We start from the raw sequence: 25,174 nt of genomic DNA, 5'->3' as shown, positions 1-25,174 counted from the left end.
GTTTTTCATTCTGAATTTTAATTCTGTATACAATTCTTCTCAATTTTGTATTGTCTGCAAAGCTGAATGCCATATGCTGCACTTCTTCAACTAAGATACTAATAAAAATGTTGAGCACCTCTAGACCCAAGATAGACGTGTAGCATAATTATCATTCACTGAATGTAACTTCCCAACAAATAGTACAATTTTCATGCAATGTCCTTGACATGAATTATTACCATCAGTTACTTGGCCGCCCAGTATTCTGGTGGAGAACCACATGTTCCTCTCTGTATTTATGTGCTTTTGTGACTTGACTAGGACACTTGAGTCATTTATGCGGTTTGCTTGAGCTATGTCCACAAAACTTTGCTTCATGCCAGGACTGGATTATCACCCTATTTTGTGCATCTGCACAGACATAGTTCCATACATCTGGGGGAAGTCTGGAAAAATATTCAAGAGTAGTAATTCATCAGAGACCATTGTATTCAGAGCATGCATATTTAATGATATCAGCAACATGTGGGAGCAATGTGCAGATTCCCTACCTCACAGAGAGTCAAAAAGAGAACAGAGTGGCGGGCCAATTCTATAGTCCAGTAAAGATAGCTGCCACAATGCTGAATAATATAATAACAATTGCAGCTTTACATGGGGCTGCCTTTAAAGACTACTCAGAAATTATAATTGATCCAGAATGCAGCAGCCTATGTATTAACAAGCTCCCAACACTGGGATCATGTAGCATCAGTTATGTGGGCCCTATATTGATTAGCAATTCAATTTAATTCTGGATATAATTTAAAGAATTGGTTTTAACCTATAAAACCCTTTATGGCTTGGAGATAACTGCAGGATCCCCTTCTCCAACCTGTATTGGCCTGAGCTTCTAGAGCATCAAGGGAGAAACTCCTTGTGGTCTCACATTTTCAGGAGGTGAGGGGAGTCAAAGCTAGACGGCACCGCTTCTCAGTGGCAGCCCTGGTGCTGGGGAACAGTCTCCCCATGGAGATCAGGCTAGTCCCCTCCTTGATGGCCTTTAGAAGGCTGTTAATAACTGAGCTTTTCCAGAGAGCGTTCCAGTTATTTTTACCTACTGTGCCATCTTTCATTTTTTTATTTTACTGTTATGATACATGTGATTGTTAATTTATTTTTATTCTTTACTTTGTTGTGTTTTAATCTTGTGTTTTAATCTTTTTTTCTTTCCACATCTGGAAAAGACATGAGACTCATGAGATTGTGACCAGAAATAAATTCAATCAATCAGTCAATAATAGAAAGAGACACAATGTAGCAGCAATGAGGGCAATTCCCCAGAGACTCTAATACAACTTTTTCGAAAATGACACCCTCCAGATCTGTTGGGGCTGTAACTCCTTTAGCCAAGCTGGGCTGAAATTCTAGGACTTGTAGAATCGATACATTTGGAGAACACCACATTGGAAAAGGTTACTCTATCAACTGTGACATCACTCACCATTCACTTCTTTTCCTGACAAGGTTCCCCCTGACCTTTGCAAGAAATATATTCATCAGCATGCTGTAATAACAGGAACACTGTGATGGCATCATTTAAGTTGAGCATACTAGAAGAAGAGCCACACCATCTCCTATAGCATAGCTTGTGTTATCACTCTGGATTAAAAAGACATCAAATGACACCTTCCCCAGCAAGAATTATAAGTGTGTAAAATGCTTTCATCAGAGTTACCACCTGCCCATTTTGGCCTAATCACTAAAAGTTTGCTAATCAGCATTTACCACTATGTGGGAAAGAAAACCTTATCATCATTGGGACATCTAGAATGCGTCTTGTGACCCTAAAAGCAAAAGTTCTGCATGAGCCTGTGAGGCTGTTTTTTTGGGATTTGCACCACATTCCATAGTCCCCCATTCACTAAGATATTTGCAGAGTTATGTCTGAGAGTATTCCCACATTGCTGCTCATCTCATCTACTGCCTACTCCTAATCCCTCTCCTGGGTTAGATCTTCTATTCTTCCTTAATCCTACTTTTTCCTCTTTTTGCAGTGGGAGGCATTTGGGCTCAGTTTGGAAATTTTGCTGAATTGTACAGGAACCAAGATTGGTGCAACTCCCTAAAAGGGTTCTCATTTATGCATCATGAAAACAGATAAAATGCATTACTCAAAAATAAGAAAAGAAACCATCAGTATAATGTATGTGTGTGTATCCATAAATAGTTATTAATATTTAAATGTTAGATTATGCTGGGGAAGACCGTGACCTCAGTCTGCTGTCCAAATGCCATCTGCCACTAAAGGTCTCCACTGTCCCTTCTTATGGATGCTTCATTTTCAATGACTTGGAAACTGTTTTTAAATCAAGGCCCATCTTCTCTAATCCTATCAGAAGGATTTCCACCCCTGGTATCCCAAATAGCAACAATTTGCAAACTGCTTCCACTTGTCAGGAAAAATATCAGGGACATACATATAGGTAAAGGCTACACTTCCAATCACAGTCGCCAGGAGATATATAGAACCTAGCAGAGACAAACTCACTTCTTGCTAAAGAACCATATCAAGACAGTGAAAAGAATGCTACACAAAACATGCACGTATTAGTGTGTGGAACAATTTTTGCAAAAAGGAGGGAACAAAAGAAAGGAGCTACAACAGCCAGCTCAGAGGCAAAGCAAGCTCCCCAACTAAGCCACAGCTCGAGGGAAAGGAGCACAAAAATAGAAACAAGGGAAAACAAGACTTTTAGGGTTTCAGCTGGCAACAGCAGTGCTAGATGTAATGGGGTAGCAGCAAGAAGAGAACCCACATCCATGAACGTGTATTTAGTTACTGTGATGTTGTTTGTGCAGAACAGTCGGATGGAAATCCAAGGCTCCGCTCAGCAGAATGAGCAGATGGGCTGTCAGATACTACAGGACTGGCTGACCACATTTTGAAGTGAAATGTTTCACATTACACTCTAAAGAGTGTGGGGGTGGGGTGGATGGGGGTCTTCTGCTGGACCACTTGAAGTAATAGATATATTATGAACTAAAGAGACACTCCTCCATATGACCATTGCATCCAGAATCTATAATTATCTAAGTGCATCCTTGTTTGACTATGAGAGCTAACTTTATGCCATGCAGGAGACAGGAATTAGACCTGGGGGAGGATAGGATGTCAACAAAGTTGGCCACTGCTTCTGTTTTGTTCTTCTGTCTCTCCAGCACTGTGTGTGCATGCACGTGCACATGCACACACACGCACACACTTCTCATCTACTGTAAATTGGAGTTAGACAGCAATGCAGGATTTAGTTGCAAACATATTCTTGCTCACAAGGAATAGTTTCTTGCCTACAATGCAAAAAATGTATCCCCTGAACCAGCTTTTGGAAGGGAAATAACAATCTAACTAGTGAACGCAATCCTTGAATTCATGGCACTGTAACTCTGTTAGATTATCCCATATAAGAATAGAACCAGTGTAACTAAAATGTGTTACATGAAGATTTTAAACAAATCGAGATGTTTATAGTGCACAGACTTTAAAATCTATTCCTTTTTTCCTCTTTCTCATACATTCATCATTTCTTCATCTTTTTTGCTAAATCTGTTTATTTCTCAGAACAGTTTAATTCTTTTGGCTTCTAACAGAGTTGGTGGCAATGGCAAGAGAACCACTAGGCTGTATTACATTTTGGCACTGGATAAGCTCCCAGCTAAGCTAAGAATTGCTAAAACAGCAAAACGCTGAAATAATAGCAAGAACAACAATAACAGAACAAATTCCCAAAACATTCACTGATCTCTAAACCACAAAACTCTATTTGTTGTCCAGTCAGCATTCACAGTCAAAGCTGGATTTTCCTCCTCCAGTATTTTTCTGCCAATTCTGTAATCTCTTTATCATATTATATATATTCTTAATTTCTCCCCAAATCTTTCCCCCTTTTTTTTCCTCTGCCCCCCTCCATACACTGTGTGATTTGAGTTCTTTTGTAATGTCTTCAGATGGACATTCTAGGAGATGCAAGTCTTCTTCTCCATCAGTATCTATATAAAGGTGTAATAATACACTGGTGACTTTCAGCCAAAGTCTGCACTGTGGTGTCATAAGATCCGTGCAAGCTCCATCACAACATCAGTGCTGATTGTACCAAAAACCACCTTCCATGTCACAAGGCTGGACTATAAAGCTTCAACACTCATACAGAATTCTCCATTTAGGGCTCTTGTGGCTTTCCAGCTTTTTCTTCTCCAAGATACAAAAGGCTCTAAATTCTTTTTCTTCCTCTATCTTGCAGTCTTCTTTCCATCTTTTCTTCTTTTTTCTTTTCTTTTTCATATATAATATTCAAACCTGTTTGGGGGGGCTTCCCCCCCAAGTTTTCTTTTAACTTTCAAGGTCAACAGGGACAGACAATGCCACCAGTGCCTGTTTGATATGTGAGCGCTATTGGCGTCCATTGCCACGGTTTCCGTGGTAACACAGTAACCATTAATTTTCAATTAAACTAGACAAAAAGCCCGATGACAGCTCCAGGTCTGCTGAAGATGTCAAGAATCCGTATTAATATACAGCAAGAGAGCATAATTGTGTGTCCATCTTCCCGAGCAACGAAAATGGGGGGATAATTACCAGCTAGAAAGCCACTCTATAATTTTGTTCTTACTGTCACCACAACCCTACATATTAGCATAAATTAAAAGCAGGGTTTATTGTTACTAAAGTGCATTGATATTTCGAGGGTATTTTCTTTCTTTTAACTGTTTGTTGTTGATGGGTGATTCCTGGACTCGTGACAGCTTGTACCTTGGGAACATTCAAGATGGGGAAGTGTAACTGCAGAGGTCTGAATGATGTCACAAAAGTTGAAAGAACAAAGAAAAAATGTTAAGGGGTGAAAGAGGGAGGACTTGAGGGACTGAATAGTCTGTTCTTCATCTAGCCATGCAACATCATAATTGAATCTCTAATTTCCATGTAGCTCCTAATGTTAGGATACTCAATGCTAATACTTCTCTTTCCATTCCTTGATAACCCCATCACACAATTTACATCTTAGCAGGTTCAGGCTTACCATTAGTGAGAACAAGGCAGCCAATTCAGGCAGCTGATGTGGAGTCAGCCCAACTAGGTAGACCCAGACTAAGAAACCAAAGCTATATAGGTCAGGACTACTTTGATTATAACAGCTATAATAACAGAATCTTGCAAGTCTGAATGTGCTTCCACCTCCCTCTCTTTATCTTCAGTGGATTAGGGAGGGGCTTGTCTGAGATGTTTTCTCATGTTATTTTCCTGGCTTGGGGTCAAGCCCTTCTTATCTGATCATTGCCTTGGTGGCTGCTGTGCCTCCTGTCCTTCAAGGCCATCCTCTCTTTCCTCTACATGCGGAGGGCAGTGGTACAAGTTTTTTCTCCTAAATATTTCAGCTATTTCACTTGAGACATCCCCCATCCCATCTATATCCATTCCCCTCTGTTGTAGAACAGATTTAGAGAAATCAAACACCCTATCCTATACAACACCTTGCAATCCTCAAGTATGGTGGAGGACATTAACCATTCAGGACTGCTGAAATAAGGGAGGGGATCACATTTACTTTAGACAGTAAATGTCTCATGCTAACTCAGAATTTTGAATTTATAGGGATCTTCCATACTAGCGATATATAGCAGCATATAGCCATCGCTATGTTGTTAAATCACAATGCAGTCAGACTTAATATTGTGACAATAATGACTGGTTGATACTATAAATGCTAGTGTGGAAATGCTGGTAAACACTGATACATTTCTACAGTTATTTCATTACAAAAATCTTTTCCCTTTTGTATCAAGAACAGAGACCTTAATTTGACAATGTAAGTTTATCCAAAGAAAATTAATTCAAGCAATTAAGATAACATCTACTTTAGATTATGAACCGAGAATGATTTCATCTTACAAACTCTTGCTTGGAGGGATTCAGAATAAAGCCCTTTCTTTTTACCATTTCCAAGGCCAACATTTTCAGTCTTCATACACTTGAACTTGGAAACTCCCTTAAGTTGTCAGCATCCCTTCTCCCTGCTTCAGGTTCCATTTTCCCCTTTTCAGTTAGTCCGTTGGTGTTACCCAATTAGCGAACAGTCCACAATATTTTTCTAACCTCCTTCACTAAGACTTACCTTGAACTTGGAATGGCTTTAAGTCTATGGCTGCTGAGTTTCTAGTGACAGATGCCAAATTTATGTATCTAAGTGAAAGGAAAAAGCAAGTTTCTTGTATCATATCCAGAGAAAGCTGTCCTTCAAAAGGGAATTTAATGTAATTACTCTTAAGGGAGCTATCCTCATACACAGTCAGTCACAACACTGACCTGCTGGCTAGGATCTGACAGGGAAATTACAGGCTGTATACTCAACAGAAAGAGTTTCCTCCCTTCTGAAAAGAAAGACAAAATGGGAGTGTTGTGAAGGGGGAAAGTATCAGCTTCTGGGTTTTCTTAGAGAGGATTTCCTGTGTAGCCAACAGGCTGTGTATGAGTGGCTGAAATGAACTTATGACAGAATTACAGTTGAGGAGTTTGCTGTATTCTTGCCTTCCACCAAGTATATCATCTGTTTTGTCCACTGTTCATTCCAGAGGGGAAAAATGGCTGAGAGTGTATAGAGACACTAGCTAGGGTAGAAACACATTATACCAATGTTTATTATACCAAACATGGATCATCTGTACACAAAGTAGAAGCAGGTCAGAGAAGTTGCAGGGGAGAATTGGCAAGTGGGAAAGTTTGCTTAACTTTTCCTCTGCTGAGCAATTCTCTCCTGCAACCTCTCAGATGTTGTTTCTTCCACTTGGAGGGCTTCCAGAGGACAGCTCCTAATAGAGCTGTTCTGTTTTTCTCCTCCATGATGGATTTTTTTTAAAAGAAATTGTAAGATGAATGGATAAATATAAAAGGATAACTGGAAAACAATAAGTCTAAATCCTTTATTAAAAAATCTGTGAATGAAACAGGACAATTGGACAATAAAAGCCTAATATAAAAGCACCCTAGAGTCTCTGTAAGCAGTTTATACTTTTTTTAATGTGGCTACTCTAATATTTCTCTTAGCCACTTTAAACATATTTTAGATGAAAAGGCAAAGATATTTTCTCTTATTTCTTAAAAATAAACAGCAACAAAAAAAGTCAGGATTTGATGGTCTGCAGGAACAAAACATTGTCAATTCTCTTCTGAAAATGCCCCCATAGCGTGCATCATAAGGTAAATACAGGTTTCAAACCTTCATGACATGTTATATATTTCTAAATTAGAAGATTTTTTTTAAAACTGTAGTTTCCTCACAGGCTTCATATCTCTAGATATTATGTTCCCAGCTCTAAAATACATAGTTTTGCAAGACTGTCATGTGGTTTTGGTTTTCTGGCAGATATGTGAATAAAATAATTATAGAATGTAATATAAGATATAGTGTTATTCACTGAAGTAGCTATTTGGTCAAAAGCAGCTCTTAAATTCAAGTCATGTCTTAAAAGTTGTATCGTACTTTCTATGTAACTATCTGATAACTGAAAATGCAAATGAACTGGAAGCTCTAATAATGAAAGCCAAGGAGCATAGTGACACAATGGGACTCAGATTAAATATAAAGATGATTAAACAGGTATATGAGAACAGGTATAGCAACCAGTCTTAGAACTGACAATGAAGACATTGCAGTGGTGGGTAGTTTCTGCCTCTTATCAATAGTAAAAGAACCACAGTCAAGAAATTTGCCACAGACTAGCACTTGGTAGAGTAGCGAAGGCCTAGGAAAAGATATTCAGATACCATGATGTGTCTATATCTACAAAGATCAGAATTAGACAGGCAATGTGACATTCCATGGAAGTGAAAGGTGGTCTTTGAAGAAGCAGCAGAGAAAGAGTACTGATGCTTTTGAACTTTGGTGTTGTAGAAAACTCCTGAGAATACCATGGATAGCCAGGAAAACAAACAAATAGATCAGAAGACAAATCTATCCAGAGTTCTCATTCAAGGCACAAATGACCAGACATAAATTATCATATTTTGGACACATTAGGGAAAGACCTAGATTTCTTGAGAAGTCTATGAGGCCGAAAAAATGAAAGAAGAGGACAACCAGCAGCAAATTGGGTGGACTCAATTACAGTACTGATGGGTGCACCTTTGGAAGACCTGAAGGGCCAGATCATCCTGGAGAAGTTCTACCTTGTGGTTTCTAAGAGTTTACGCCAGTTTTATGACGTATAAATCATCAAATAAATCAATGTGACTATCATTTTTACCATAGCAGAACATAGCATCTAGATTCTTCCGAAAGCAGGGGTGATGAATACTGGAAGCAGAAAATGATGAATCATAGGTTAGTTAAGAAAATAAAAATATTAGTGATTTAATGGCCATGATAATCACAGAAGGGAACTTTTAAAAACTACAGTGGTACCTCAGGTCACGAACGCTTCTGTTCACGACCAATTCGGGTCATGAACAGCACCGTTCGCAAAATTTTGCTTCCGTTCGTGAACGCCGGATCGGGTGACGAACAGGATCCGCGGCCATTTTCCCTGCCGTGACACGTGGTCGTGGCTTCCTGTAGGGAGGGGGACTCTCCCTCCAAGCAATAACCACCTCCCCACCCGCCTTCCTGTCCTCCGTGCCAGAAGTCGCCTCAAGCAAGGTTAGCGTTCTCTCTCTTCGTACTGCACTGTACTGTATTTTGTTTCATATTTTTGTGGTTTAAAAAAAAAAATACATATGGTTCAGAACAAATTAACCGTAATTACATTGAACCTTATGGGAAAATTTGATTTGGGTTGCGACCAATTCGGGTCGCGATCAGAGTCGTGGAGCGAATTAAGTTCGTGACCCAAGCTACCACTGTATATATGAATTATATTATTGTTGGTCACACAGCCAGTTGTTTATATTGGATTTGGCATTTTTATCCACCTATCAAGTCCTTCCCAAGGACCTGGGATAGGCAGATATTGTCTGATGGTGTTAAAGGTATAATTGCAGGATGTAAGCTGTTCCAAGTAAAGCTGCCTTTTGCAATTGACTGATGGTGATTTTGTCAATGCCGATGGTATTCAGGTGGTGTTCCAGATGTTTTGGGATTGCACCCAATGCGTCTATTACTATTGGTACTATCTTTGCTTTCTTTTGCCACATTCTATTTCTATTTGCAGGTTTTTGTCCACTATCCAGACTTTTTTGTCTTTCTTATCAACAGTTGTTAAGTCTGGAGTGTTATGTGGCAGGTGCTTGTCTGTTTGAATTCTAAAGTTCCAGAGCACTTTAGCTTCTTCATTTTCTATTACTTTATCTGTTTTATGGTCCCACCAGTTCTTGCTTGCAGGCAAACGGTATTTCTTGCAGATATTCCAATGCACCATTGTTGCTACTTTGTCATGCCGCTGTTTGTAGTCAGTCTGTGAGTTTTCTTGCAGCAGCTGACTAGTTGGTCCACTGTTTCCTCAGCTTCTTTACAAAGACAGCATTTTCTGTCTGTTACTGTCTTCTCAATTCAAGCTTTGTATGCATTTGTTCTTAAGGCTTGGTCTAGTACAACCAGAATTAGCCCCTTTCTTCAACTTTCCTGATTTTAGCCATTGCCAGGTCTTCTTGTTATCTGCTTTGCCTGCTAGTTTTTTTTTGGGGGGGGGGGTACACCATATAATAGTTTGCCTTGCCATATCTCTTTTCTATTTTTCATTCAGTCTTTCTTGAAGGCCAGTTTGATCTCTTCAGTATTCAGTAAGCCTTCATGGTGTACTAGCTTCAGTGCATCTTCTTCACTGTCTTTCAGATATTCTTCCAATGCCCTTTTTTCTTCTTCAACTGTCTGGTGTACATGCAACATCCCATGACCACCAATGCTCCTTGGTAAGTAGAGTCTGTGAACACTGCTGCGTGGATGAAGAACACGATTCATTGTCATCATTTTTTTGGTCTTCCTATCCAGGGCTTCTACTTCTGCTTGAGTCCAGTCCACTATTCCTGCTGTGTCTCTAATGACTGGAATTGCCCAGGTGTTAATTGCTTTGATGGTATTTCCTCCACTGAGTTTGGACTTTAAGGTCTTCTTCACTCTCATGATGTATTCACTCCTTCTTCTTGACTTCAATATGCTTGATGCTGTCAGCTTGAAGGATGCCCAGGTATTTGTAGTGATCTTCTTCATCCAGACTCTTGATGTAATTTCCATAGACCATCTTGATTCCTTTAGCTTTCACTATTTTTCTCCTCTTGATTGTAAGGGTGACACATTTGTCCAGTCCAAACTCCATTGCAATATCTTGGCTGTATATTTGGACACTATTGAGCAGCAATTCTATTTCAGATGGTGTTTTTCCATACAGTTTCAGATCATCCACATCGTAAAAGAGGTGGAATAGCCTGGCAGGTGTTTTTGATGTTTGATAGCCATGGCCTGACTTGTTCAGTATTGTTGTCAGAGGAATCAATGCAATGACAAACAGTAGTGGTTATAGTGAGTCTCCTTGAAAGATTCCTGTCTGGATATTAACTTCTCCCAGTCTATCACCATTGACCGGCAACTGTGTCTTCCATTGTGCCACTGATATTTGCACAAAGATTCTGATGTTTCTACTGACTCCTGTTATTTCTAGGCACTTGATTATTCAATCATGTTGCAGGGAGTTGAATGCCTTCTTGTAATCAATCTAAGCTATATTCAAGTTGGTCTTCCTTCTCCTGCAGTTTTCCAACATCATCTTGTCAATTAGGAGCTGATCTTTTGTTCCTCTGCTGTTTGGGCAGTTTCCTTTCTGCTCAGGTGGAAAGAGTTTCTTTTCAACTAGATGCTGTTGAACTGAATCAACTACCACACCAGTCAGCAATTTGAAGCTGTTGTTGGCAAGCAGGTAATTGGCTTGTATTGCCTGGCATTGCTCCTTTGTTGGATCTTTCATTACCAGGTAGGTTTTGCCAGATGTTAACCAATCTTCAGTTTCACCTCCTTGCAGTATGTTGTTAAACTGCTTGGCAAAGAGTGGCTGCAGCCGAGACAGATGTTTCAACCAAAAGCCATGCAGTTCATCTTTACCTGGTGCTGACCAATTCTTGATCTTCCTTGCCCTTTCTCCACCATTTCTGCTGTTATTACAAGTTCTTTCATTTCAGCTTTTAAAAAAATGTTTATTCACCTTCTTTATCCTAGTTGCATTCTTGTTATATTTCTTACATAGCTGCACCAAGAACTGCACTGTTTCTTCTTTGTCAAGGTATTGACTGGTTCATTGCAGTCTCTCCATTGATGGCTTGGTAGAAATGTTTCTGATTCGACTAAAATTGGAGGTTCTGCCTATAGTGTGCAGTTCAAGCTTCATATCTGGTGATCTTCTTGGCAATGGCTGTCATTTGCTGCTCTGTTATTTCCAGTGCTTCTTTGATCTTCCTTGTTTCTAGGTAATATTTCTTGATTGGTTATTCTTTGGTCTTCTCATTCTTCAGCTTCTTTTCTTTCATCTGTTCTGGCTTGCTTGCATCTGATCTTAGCATGCTGATCTTATTTTCCAACCTGGCCTTCCATTTTGGTGGTGCGCTGTTTGGTTTTTTTCTTGTTTGATTTTGTATCCAAGACATTCAGTTATAACTGCAGCCATACCGTACATTGGTTGGTTTGTTTCTTGCAGTGAGCTGGTGCTTATATTTGATATTACAGTATTGGCATCTTTTAATACTTGTGCTAGCTGTTTCTTTGTAAGAAGCTTCACTGCAGGCAACCTTATTCTGTTCTCTTTGTCCTGTTCTGGATGCTCAGTTATTCTTTGTTTCAATTCCTCTTGTTTTGGAGTTAGAGGGCTTTGTTCTGAGGAGGAGGTAGAGGAGAGGGTACCTGATTTGGGAGTGAAAACAATTCATTATTATTATTGTTGGTTGCAGTCAGCCAGATGTTTAAACTGGATTTGGCATTTTTATCCACTTATCGAGTCCTTCCCAAGGACCTGTATCATCATCATCACTACTATTTAAATTTGTATGTTACCGAATCCTTCCAGACACTTGGTGGCTTACAATATAAATAAAATATCCATGGTAATATAAATCAAATTAATAATTTATAGTGAATAAATAAAAAATTACAACATTATAATATCCCAGATGATGGGAAATCAAGAGCTCAAAATCTAGTTTCCAGGAGGAGGCTGTTCCAGAGTATCAGTGCCATAACAAAAATCCACAACATTTTCTGGCATCAATACGTCTCATTTCACCTCATGAAAATAGAATACACCAGAAGCTTCTCCTGGAGGACTGCTTTAGGTGGGCCAGCTGGGGTTGGAGTAAGTAGTCTAGTGGGTAGCTTGGCACCAAACCATTGAGGCCTTTACACATCAAAATGAGCACTTTGACTTGCATCTGGAAACCCACCAACAACCAACGCAGGGCCTGCAAGATAAGTTTAACATGATTTTGGAAACAAGCACGATCAACAGGCAGGCTACTGCATTTTGAATCAACTGTAGTAACCTATGTAGAGTGCACTGCAAAAGCCTAACTGAGCATGAGTCATTGTGGCCAGATCCTCTTATACCCATCTTTTCTTCCATAATGTTATTCCTATAACAAAAAGTGTCTTTTTAGTGTCTGGCACAAAGCTGCCCAGTGAGTTCCATGGGCACCTCCCCCTCCTGGCCCAAGTTTAATACCTTAACCCAGTGTTTCTCAACCTCAGCAGCTTTAAGATGCGTGGACTTCAACTCCCAGAATTCCCCAGCCAGTGCAGGAAAGTTGAAAAACACTGCCTTAACCATTATACTACACACCTGCAAACGCACAGTATCTTGAAAGACAACAATTCTAGGCAAAGCCCTAAATATAACTAGCAGAGGAATACAACTGTTCATCATTCCATCGGATGTCACATTTTATTGCCTGTACACTTAAAGAATGAACAGAGCCCAAATTCTAAACTCACTTTTGCAGGTGGAATTTATTATTTGTGGTGTCCTGCCAATTTTTATTAGGGGCTGCTTATCTAACAAACAAGCAGAACTTATTTCCTCAAATCAGTTGTGTCCTGCTATGAACCAGCTGCTTGTGCAGAGCATGGCTGCAGCCATTACTGAAGTTACAAAAGACTGAAAAATGGAAGCCATGATCACAGTCATTGCTATAGTTACCTCAGTGTAAATTGCCAATGCGTATAAAGTTCCTCCATGCAGTTGCATACCCCAGTATACAAATGGACAAAACCAACAGTCGCTCTTTGATAATCCTAACTTTCCCAACGCTATGGAATGTAGGCTTTAACATATTCTACCCACCTTTTCCAAGTGGGTTGAATTATGGAGATATCTATTATCATAATGCTTCAGACATCATTTGTCTAATTTTTCCTCAACTATACAAGAGAACTAAAACTAAACTTTTACAAGAAAAAATATTTTAGACAAGATATTCCAAATTATTCCTTTCAGCATCTTGTTTATATTAGCGTGCATATGTAGAAAGATGAGATAGAGGGCAAAAAAAAAAAATCATTTTAAAAACTTTAATCCATTTGAGTCCAATGTCACTGTTACATATGTATTACAGATCTAGAAAATGCAAACAGTAAGGTTGCTGGGTGGCCACCCAAAGATTCACATTATATTTTTCGAATTCCCAATGAAATTGGTGTCTCTGTATGTGTAACAGCTGCAGTTTCTCCCCTATTTCCTTCCTTGCTTTGCTCATTTGCCTTCCACCCACTCCTGCTGTCTGAAACAGGACTCCAGATATGCCGTACATACATTCATATATACACCCAGGGGATGGGGCTAATCAAAGGGCCCAGACAGTATAAACAAAAGAAGCTGCAACTGCTTTGTCAGCCACTTTATCAGGGATTTGAAACTCAGTCTCCAGGCTGCAACCTGGCAAAGCAACCATGTTGCTAATACCTACTTAAGCCTCACGTGTGAAAATAGCATAAGTTCCTCCTAGAATAGCTTTAGGCCAGGCATCGTTTGGAGATTCTTTTTAGAATCTTTAAAAGTTGTTTGGAACAAGTCCTTCAAATGTAATGAAGGAAAGAGAAACAGCACCAAAAGGTATGGTACTAATTAATAGAAGTTACTACTTTCTTCCATGCCTTCCCATCTATGTACTATGAAGATTCAAACATACATGTGGACAAGTTTGGGTCCTAAGAAAATGCTTGGTATCTTAAGTTTTTGCTGTCATGTAGTGATTAAGGAGACAAAAACTCAGCGAATAGGTAGATCCTCCCTTTTAGGAGAACTACTATTTGGATCTTTGCTATTCTGTTCAGTGCAGGATTTCAGACTAGGTGCCCTTCAAATGTCTTCTTGATCTATAGTCTGAAGGTATTTTATCTTACTAGCATGGAAACTGTCAAATGGCAGAGTGACTTTACAGCCTCTTTCAAAGACCACTTAAAATAGAGTATCAAGAGCTAACCTATCTCAAAGAACAGATGACTTCTCCACACATGTCTGGAGCATGTGTGGGTCAGAAAAAAAGTAAATGTTAATATAAGATTGGCTTCCTGGAGCTAATTTTGATAGCTATGTTGGATAAGGCAGAAATAATAAAGAAAGCCCTTTATTTCTCCCATGTTTCCAGAACAGCAGGAGCTTGCCTCAGTCATGCCTGTCACACGTTGCCTTTGTCACCTGCTTTGCTATACTAATAAGAAGGGCCAGTCATCAGTTGTCAACATTCCCTTCCACCCACAGTGACTTTTCAAAATGAAAGCAGAAGTCTTCATTCCATCCTAAGTTTTGACCAAACAGCTGGACTTTAAGGGGGAAAATGGCCCAAGGAAAAGATAGGAAATATTCACTGAATTCCTATCTTAGATCCTTTCCATCCATTAAAAACCCCCCACATTTTTCTTCATTCAGGCAAGCTTATGTTACCCTTCTTTCACAGCAGCAACCTTGTATTTTACATAATTAGGGACCATCAAATAGTAAAGCTGTACTGGGAAAACAGCTAAGCTGCAAAAAAATCCTGACAAATTAAGCAAGCAATAGATAAGTCAACCACACATCACAAATCAAAAGAGCATTCCTACTATAGAAGGTAATGCTTCCTCATATTTGTCACAAAACAATAACAAAAATAATGTGGTTTTGCATTTGAGTGATGCAGTAAAGCAGCACTCATTAGCTAAAACGTTTTTTTTAATTACGAAGCATTCCAACCATAGCAAGAATAAATTGTCCATGAGGCCACAGACATCATCCAGTAGTGTACAGCACTTACTCAACTACAACTCTCACTATTGCAAATAATATTTTCACTTGATTGAAGGGGGAGGAGGAAGAAGGCAAAACTGCAAAGTATTACCATTTAAGCTTACATGAGATATTCCTACATTCAAAGCAACACAAGAAAAAATGCCTGGGACTCCCACTAATTCAGGTAGCCTAATCTGAGGGGGTGCTGGACAAAGGGCCTTCCCTCTGTGGTACACCATGGTGAGCTTACCTGGCAACAGCACTTGAAGCTGCACCAAATGGTTGCCCAATTCCTTGCAATTCTTGATCAGGAGCCCTGTGAGAAATGGTAAAGGATAACTAAATCCAGCTGCCCAATGCTGCTTGAAGTACTAGGCTGTGAAAACATTTAAAGGAGGCCAAGTGTGTGTCAGACTGGGCTTTGCAAGGGTTGGGCCTCAGCAGCTGCTCAAGGATGCCAGACACTGTGTCAATAATGTAGGCATTTACAAATGGCCCTTCACATGTTCCCATTGGTTGCATAATTAGCTGATGCTGTCAAGACAAGATTTTGGAGTTGCCACCCAGTGCCTCATTCAGCAGCAGCAGCAGCAGCAGCAGCAGGAAAGGCTCCAAACTCAACAGAGCTACCTTAATGTGTAATGCACATCATCACCTAAAGCGCACCCTCACCCCAATAAGCATCCTGAGGGGGGAGGGGCAGGCAAATGATGAAACATGAGCCATGACAGCATGATGCAAACCACACAATGATGCATATGTGTGCAATGTAATGATGCTAGTATGAAAGGCTGGGATTTGCATTGTGAAGTCACAATGCATGTTTCATTATGTCTGCATTATCACAGTTTGTATCAGATGCCTATGCCAATATGGGCATTCAGTCTAAACCCTAAAGTTTTCTAATTGTACCTCTGTTAGGCAGTGCCATGCACAAGCAGGAAGGGGGGAAGAAATAGTACTGCTTAAAATTGTGAATGCATGTAGGTTATGTTTGTCACATATGCCACTATCATGGAAAGGACCTGCACCTAGGTACTCACTAAATCAAGCTGTACCTCATTCCAAAACATCCTGGTGATCATATTCTGGTTCTGTTTGTAGTAATGTGTCCAGCATTCACGTGTTACTTCCTTTACTACATACACTAGTATCTACTACATGATCCCTTTTTGCTGTATTTGTAAGTGTTGGGTTGGGCTGAAGTAACAAAGGTTGGCCATAGAATGAGTTGTCAGAGTTTGTCTGCTCCCAACTTGAACAATCTTAAAACATATCTCAGAAGATAATAACTACTCTTTATACAATAGAAAACCAGGGACTCTGTTTAGTCGCAACTCTAAATCATAATTTAGCACTCTGGAAATGCATCTGGGTAAGACTTGGGCTCAGGCAATCCTTTTATTCTTCATAATTACAACCATAAATAGGAGATTGGAAACAGTTCCACTTTCAATAAATGCAGTTATTTGTTATGTCTGAGACCAGATAAACTTAGTTTAGTGTTAACTATGATTTAAGTAAGTCTATTGTATTTGGGCTACCAAAGTCCAGACAACCACTAGAATGGCAGTTCTAACTCTTTGCTGCCATCTCGTGGCTGTTCAGATATTTTCTACCCTGATCTAGTAACTAGTTAAGGAAGCAAGTCAGCTTAGTTATTGTGACTCCTTTTAAGCCATAAAACAACATTACGTATTGGACGGGTTCAGATAGATATATCTCTGTTTAATAAGTAGAATTAGATTTCATTCGTACATGAGGGCTACCAAGAGGTAACTCTTTTACATTTACAGGAATTCATATCTTCTGAAACTCAGAGCCCATCAAAATCCTTTTGGTTGACAAGGTTAACACTTCATTCATTTTCTCATTTCTCTACTGGTGCCAGCCAGAAGCCTTACCTTTATTCTCTTTTCGGCTAATGAAATATTGCTCCTGTGCTGGTCTTGCCAATGCAGTTGAAAGTTCAACTCAGCTCTCAGTACTCTGAATATGAGCTTAGGGCTAATCAGTCTGTGAAGCATTCTTGGGTCAAACCTCTCAAATTCTGCATGGTAAGGACAAGGTTAAGAGCCTTTCTCCACTTGCCCCTAACCATGGCACAAACATAATCAGCAGTGACTTTTTTATACCATGCCTTCATAATGTTGCATTCCTCTCCTCCTCACCTCATATCTGAGGCAACTTAAAATTGTCCGTAGCTGTTCCAGTTGTAGCTTCTTATCTAGATACAATTTTTGCCATAGATATAATGTAGCATGCTTGGCTGACCATTTGGTTGCTGATTTAGTCAGATCAGGAGCTAGGATCTGTCCAGCTCCTGTTGGCCACTTTGGGCTCCCACAGATATGTCCCTCCCCTTTGATTGCTGGCCATTCTCCTCCAGGCCTACTCTGGCTTGAGCTGAAGAGAGATGGAACACCTTTCCACAGAGACATCTGTCTGCATAATGCCTGACCAGCTTTGTGAAGTGCTTGTCACTTTTCACACTGGATCATTATAAGCACAGGTTTAGCAGCCTTCTGAAAGAGCACTAGTGCTACCCTGCACAGAAAATGGATTTAAGCCGGAAAAGAAAGACAGGTTCTACCAGCTGTGTATTCCTGATTCCAGCATTAAGCGGATTACAGGGTTTACTCTGCTTCTGCCAATAAGGGGTTTTGTGTGACCATATTTTTTTAACTTTTAAAATTATTATTATTTTTACTATGCATGAGGATCTGTGCAAGAGTGCTACAACAGTTGTCCTGATCAGGCCATGCCACTAAGGTCAATCAGAATAGCTATAGTTTCTGTAGCTGTGCAACACACCAAGATTATTTACGTCCCTGGAGGGAGTGGGGACAGGTTTTTGCCCATTCCATTTCTAGAATAAAGGCAATAATCCTAGACATGAGCCAGCAAGGAAAGCAGCACTAAGGTGCCAACAAGGAGCACCCTGGAAAAATTCCCTCTTGCTTTACACAACCTCTGGAGTGCCTGCCTCCTATTAGTTGGACAACTTAGCTAAACCTACTGTATCCCTCTAAATCAGTGTTTCTAACCTCAACAACTTTAAGATGCGTGGACTTCAGCTCCCAGAATTCCCCAGCCAGCATGCTGGCTGGGGAATTCTGGGAGCTGAAGTCCATGCACCTTAAAGTTGCTGAGGTTGAGAAACATTAGTCTAAACTCATGCTAAAGTGCCCCAACCCGCCTTAGGGAGAGTGATTGATGGTTGTTTCTCTGCTGGTTGGCGATGCTTAATGAGAGGCGAATAAAGCAAAGACAATCTACCAGTCCCTTTCCTTAACATGGCCCACAATAAATAAAGTAGGACAGCTTGCCTTGCTACTGTGGAAAAATAGGGCAGCAGAATTCAGGCCAGTATGCTTTTCTGCCAAGGAGTGGTGTCTGGCACTTTAACTGAGGCACAAGAAAAGCCCCGCCTCTCCAGCATAAATGAATGGGTGCCAGGCTAAAATGCACCAGGGTTGGCTCAAGCAAAGGAGTAGCAAGGCTATGAATGCCATTTTTTCTTTCTCTATAACCTACCTATCTTCAGGGTATATATATCTAACTGTGCCCGTGAGCATAATCTTGAAATGAGGCATAACCCTGAAACAACCAAGTCCTTGCAGTGATGAAGGGGGTTCCTTCCCAGCTTGCAAACAGCTATGCCAACCTAGAAACCTAGTCATCAGAGGCAGCAAAGCTACACCACCCCACAAGAACAAGCCAATAGTTATTCTTCATGCCAAACCTAGCATCCCAGAAATAAGAGCTTACTATTTAGACAGGTTTTTTAAAGTTTTTAATCTCGAGTTCTATACTTTCTGGCTGCATTGGTTCACCACAGCTTAGACTTTTTGCTGGACAATTTGGAGACTGCCATGTTGTTCTCTCCTTATCCCTGCTATCTTTGCCAGGTGTATCTGTGGGGAGGGTTGTCAAAATGCTGGCTGGGGAATTCTGGGAGTTGGTCCACACATCTTAAAGTTGCTGAGGTTGAGAAACACTTGCCTAGAGGATGGCTATGACTGTGTGACCCAGCCCTTTTTTACATGTATCATACATGCAACAAATGTAAAAAAGGGCTTTGATTGCAGAATCACAACTCTCATCTTCGGTTTTTTGATATCCCCGTCCCATAGACCCCATTGATCTCCACCTTAAAAGAGGTGCAAGATGCAAATTTCAAAATGTATTGTGGTAAAGCCTTTAAAACCTGGCAAAGGAAATGCTCTCTCAAGGGTCTACTATCTCTATTTTCATTCTATTCTGCCACTGAAGACATTCATTATAGCCCATGGATTATACTTTTTTATGAATCAATCCTAGAAGCTGCTATAATAACATTGGTTTGCTCTTGAGTCTCAGATCCCAAACTCAGATTGAATCATGTCCTCAAATCTCCAATTTAAATAAAATATCAGCTAATTTGTGCAGGCTTACTTGGTTCCCCCTTTCAATCTCAGAAGTTTCTATTAACTATAGTTTCCAATTGGATGGGTTATATATCAATATAGCTTGTTTATCATGAGGAGTGATTAGGTTTACATTTAGGCTGGGCCAAAACCAAACCACATCATGGCCTAGCCATGTGTGAATCCAACTATTTTATTTGAACAGTAACAGTGGTTTTCAACTTTGCAACAAGTTGGAATCAAACTGTGGGTTGGACTGGATTTAGGATTCTAGTTGTTTCAGTGCTGGCAACTATAATTTCCAATTCAGATAAAATACGAAATTGTGGTCAATTACATTTTTTTAATTATGGCTTATGTGAAGAGAATACAAAGGAGCTCTGTGTTGAGGCAAAAAGTTTATTTATATGTTTGCTTATTAAGCCAAGAAAGAATAACCCAAATGCAGCCAGTGAGTAATTGTAGTTAGCTGAAATAAAAGCCTCCAATTTCCTTTACACATCCAATGTGTAGGGGAGAGGAGGCAGCACACATGAGCGTGAAGCTCATGAACATACTATGCAATCAGAAGTTAATATCACACTTGAACTGGGCCAGCTCTAGTCACAAAATAACCAAGGGAGTGAGGAGAGAGTAAGCATGCTGATAAAATGCCTGAATTAAATATCAGAAATTGCCACTTTGGGAACCATCTTCTCCAAGTAGTACTTCCATGACCTATGCAACTTGGCCTATACAGGATGACAGTTACCTGCCTCTAGAGAGATCAGGGGGCAGGGGGGAACCCTGAAACTGGCATTCAGTGGCAGCCTTCCCATTGAGAAACAACTTATTCTCTTACAGTAGGCTGGCCCCCAGCCTTTTTTTTCCCTTTAGGTAGTAGGTGAAGACCTTCCTCTTCTGCAGGGCTTTTGGGGAGTAAGTTGGAAGATAGCCTCTGATTTTTAGAGATTATTTTAAAAGATTTTAGTACTTGGACGATTTGATAAGCTACTGAAAGAAACTTAAGTAGGCGGCATATAAATATCTACCTGTATAAGCAAGTAAATACATAGACTACTTTCTGTAGCACTGTTATTGATTACCCTACAAAAGATCTGCCTATGATTTGAACAATAAGATTTTCTAGAAGCTGATCACAATAATTTTTCCAAATCCTGGATTTTGCACTGGCCATTAGCTGCTTCCACAACAACAAAAAATCATACACATGTTACATGTACACAGATAGAAAATATTCATTTGCAATTCTTTAAGCAAGAGTTTGAAACTTCCTCATGAAGAACATACTACCTGGGTAACAGAAGTTTTAAAATATTTCTTCCCAGATAATAGGGCAAATACTAATCATATTAATTTAAAAGTTTCCTTCACCCTAAAATTACTGATGGATTATTAATAGCTTCAAAAATTTAAAAACCATTTTTACAGGTACTTCCAAGTAAAACCTCTTCATAGAACTTGGTAAGAGTCCAGCTCAGTGTCCTACATTTGTAATCCTTCCTTCTTTTCTTATCATTTCCATTGCTGTTGTTTTCAGAAAAATATGTCAAGGATTTTCTAAATAATCTTTTTTAACTGATGGTGCTCATAGTCCCCACAGCCACCAAAATAAATAACATTTAGTGCTTAATGAACAAGATTTCTCAAGACATTTTATCAACCAATATATACATTATTATTCATAAATATTTGAAAAATACCCTATAAAAATAAAAGTTATAAAAGCATGACTTACAGACCATTAACAATTTAAAAATCAGAAATAAGCATGGATGTCCATCTAGGACAAGGGTAACATGCAGATAATCATGGCTTATACCAGATGCTTATAAGAATAAGCCTATCTATCATTAGGGCTCTTTTAAAACAAGTTTGGCAGCATCTGTGATCGAAATAACTGAGACTATAGTCCTGGATAAATCAAAACCAAAGGGCAGAATGGATCATACCAATTATTTCAATGTACAGGTAACATTTCCTGATACATTGGGCTAAAAGAATTCAAAGATTTAGGTGCAGTCCGAGATACCTGTGATTGTATCCTTTTGTCAACAGAACCTCCTACAACTTCTTTTAGTTAAGGGGGGTCCTTTGATCATGAGCATGATCAAAATGCTGTCACCCCCTCCCCATGCAACCCCCCAAGAGTGCTCAACTCTTTTGAAATGCTGTTAGTTTTCTGAGAATATTACTAAGAATTCAGGTGCTCAGCACTTCAGCCTGGTCTGTAAGATAAGCAAGGGAACACCTGGCCACATGTATTCAGAAATGAAATCAAATGGTTATCCTGTGGAATTAAATTCACCAGGAGCTGCGTCTGTCATTCACCCTGGTGAAAAAGCCGGGGACCTTCCAGCCCTTTTAAAGGCTCCATTCATGGCAGTCTAAAGTAGCAGACAGATCCCAGCTTTCCTTCCCCCTACAAATACCAGCCTACTGGTTGACACAGAGTACATACATCTTAAACAAACACTTGGCTGGGCTGTTTATCTCCACGGCCTTTAAACAAACTTTTTCAAAGGTTTCTGCTGATATGAGAGATTTACTGAAAACCATTCACCCTTCTTAAAAGCCTCTCAGTTTATGCTGCTATGGACGAAATGAATACCAATTTTGCCTGGAGTTTTCTGTCTTTTGACCACATGTTTATCCTAGGAGCCGCCACAGGCTTTGATAGGAAAGCAACAGGGGCACAAATCTTTATGAGAAAAAATATAAAATAAACCCAGAATCTGGGTGTACATGTGGAGTGACTATAGAGTTTAACTCCAGCTAATTTTACATACAACATGTCTGCTCCTTGGCTGCAGGATCCCGTTCTGTAATCCCACAACTTGCATCATTGCTGTAAAGTTTTTCATCCTGCCAATTAGCTCAGACAACTCTGGGTTTATATTACACTTTTTGCATCAAATGAAAGCCTTGGCCTATTTACAAGTGGACTGGTTTTAGTAAAAATAATTTAAAATTCTGTTTGGTTGAACTCACAGCGTAGAGAACCTCTCCCCCTTCAAAACAGAGGAGAGCAAAACACATACAGCCTTTGCCTGCCATTTACCAAATGCATTTTAAGCCACCTGATTTTTAATTCATAACTCTATGAGCAGTTGGCAGAGCCCATATGGACTCTCTATGGACACATATTTGAAGCTTTACTTAATCCTGTTATCTTGCAGATTGTAGACTGGTACACTTTTAACCTCTTGGATTGTTGAATTGGAGAGAAGAAAGGACATAGTTCAATGATATATCACATGGTTTGTAATCGCAAGGTCCCATAGGTTTGCAAAGATAGCTTACAAATTATTATCCAGGGTTTATTTCTGATAAGCCTTTGTCTCTGATTGCTGTCCTGACTTCTTTGTTTTGTATATACATCATCCACAAAATTTCCATTTTAGATGTTTCCTCATTCACAAATTTAGACCATCAGACGCTAAATTCCTAATATCACAGAGTATATAATTTTAAATTCTCAGTAGCATACAATATGGGACAACAAATGGCTCAGGTCTCAATAATAATATGCCTTACATTACAGGCATATTTGTTTTCTGCAGTTACACTCATCCCTGTTCAGGATATTATTTCAACTAACTTTTGATAGTTAAGCAAAGCTTTGGGGTTTGAATAAACCTGTTCACTAAGACAAATACATATATATGCATCTCCTGCCCCTAATCTTTGGTATTTGATGGGCTGAACACAGAATGAATGATTGAGAGTCATACGGACAGAAAAGCAGGATACAAATTTAATTTAAATAAATATACTGACTAGGGCTGCCTATAAAATCAGTATGAACATGCCAACAACTACAGGCAAGAGTTTGTGAGACAGGCTACTACTCAAGTAAATACGATTGGACTAAGTAGACAAATGGTCCATTTTTTTTCAAAAGGTAATTGTTCAATATTTGTGGTCATCTTCTGTACATTCCACAGTTAATAGTAGTGAGATCTTCTTCAATTTAATGGAAAGGAGAATTCTAGTGAAATTCTTCAGGGTGGATACAAGGTTCTTGCTCTTATAAGCTAACTAAGGAATGTATCTTTCACTGTAGAAGCTTCTTATCAAAGGTCTGCAGCATCCTTGGCTTCCTCACATTTCAGTTTAAAGCCTAGGGAAGACACCTTGGAAGAACTCCTCACATTGGGCTTTTTTCAGATGGGTGAGTGTGGCTAGCCAGAGAGAGATTGTACATGGATGGAGAAAAGCACCCTCTATCCCTTCACCAATTAAAAAAAAGGAAATCAACTGTATTTTGAACAAAATTCAATAGCACCCTGTGAACAAAGTAGAAAAACTGAAACCTTTTTCCCATGGAAAAAAATATTTTCAGGAAACCAGACAACAGGTTTCAGCAAAGACGCAGTTGCAAACTCACCTTTAAGATTGTTTTGAAGGGGGACTGAAAAGGTAATATAGAAATGCTTTGATGATAAGCAAATAAACCAGTAAGTAAGGATTTTCAGTTTACTGGACTATGACCTGTGCTTGCCTCTGCTATACCGTCGTTTCTACTTTTTGGCTTTAGTGGCTGGCTGCAGCACAACAAATATTCCTGAATGTTTCTACCCTCAAATCTACAATTCCTGACTCCAGGTTTGTTAAACAGGAGAATCTACAAGATAGGGCTGAAATTCAAGCCTGTTTATGAACCAGCAGTTTATTTGGATGCTCAGCATTTACATGTAACCCGGGAGGAGAGTAAAGGTCAAAACAGAAAATGCTGGTGTTTATTTATCCAGGAGAGCTTTGTGAACAACATGTTTTGGTGAAACAGCATCAACCCAACCCATAAAGGTTGTTAAACCTGTTGGACTAATATATGCAACTCACAAAAGCAAACAAACAGCATACAAATCCACATTTTTTTCCATCCTTAAGTGCATAAGGAAATGCATGCACATTCACTTACAGGTAACACAGTCCCACTCCCCAAACTATTTTATAACAAATCGTCTTGTAACATTGTGTTTTCAAATTTGAATTTCTAAAAGCTGTTATGTCAAGAGAACTGAAAATATTTCTATTTCTATGACACAATTACCCTTAATCTGAACGTAATGGTCCCTGGAAATGTGTCATTTTAGAATTATAGAAGACTGTGTTTTTGACGCTTGAAAAACATGTTTTGTAAGACTCTGGAACAAAAAAGGGTTATCAGAACAAGAGCCTTAAAAAGTCCTGTTGCTTTTTTTTTCTCATTACCACCAATTATTCCTGATGGAGCCTGCCCTGGTTTCTCCTCATGATTCTGCTGCAAATGCCACTGGAGGGGCAAGAAACAGTTGTGAACTCAGCTTTGTCTCACCACAGGTACACTCCCTCCCTTTCTGCCTGACAATGGGCAGGTTTCACCCCATTTTTCAAAAGGGGCGGGGAGTAATAACCACTGGGTCAGCTTAACAACATAGGTTTGATCTTCCTATGGAACTGAATGCCATGGTCATGATGTGGCAGAGCAGGCAAGAAGTGATAGTTCACAGTTTTGAATGCTACTCTGAAAAAAAGATGAATCCTTGACTCAGAAGCAAACAGAATAGGGCATGTGGTTGAGCTAGCTAAAA

This window comes from Python bivittatus, unplaced genomic scaffold (genome assembly GCF_059951505.1).
Source record: "Python bivittatus isolate LINGU-HERP-01145 unplaced genomic scaffold, Pbiv_v1 ctg000700_np1212, whole genome shotgun sequence".
NCBI classification, from domain to species: domain Eukaryota; kingdom Metazoa; phylum Chordata; class Lepidosauria; order Squamata; family Pythonidae; genus Python; species Python bivittatus.
This window is presented reverse-complemented; position numbering follows the sequence as displayed.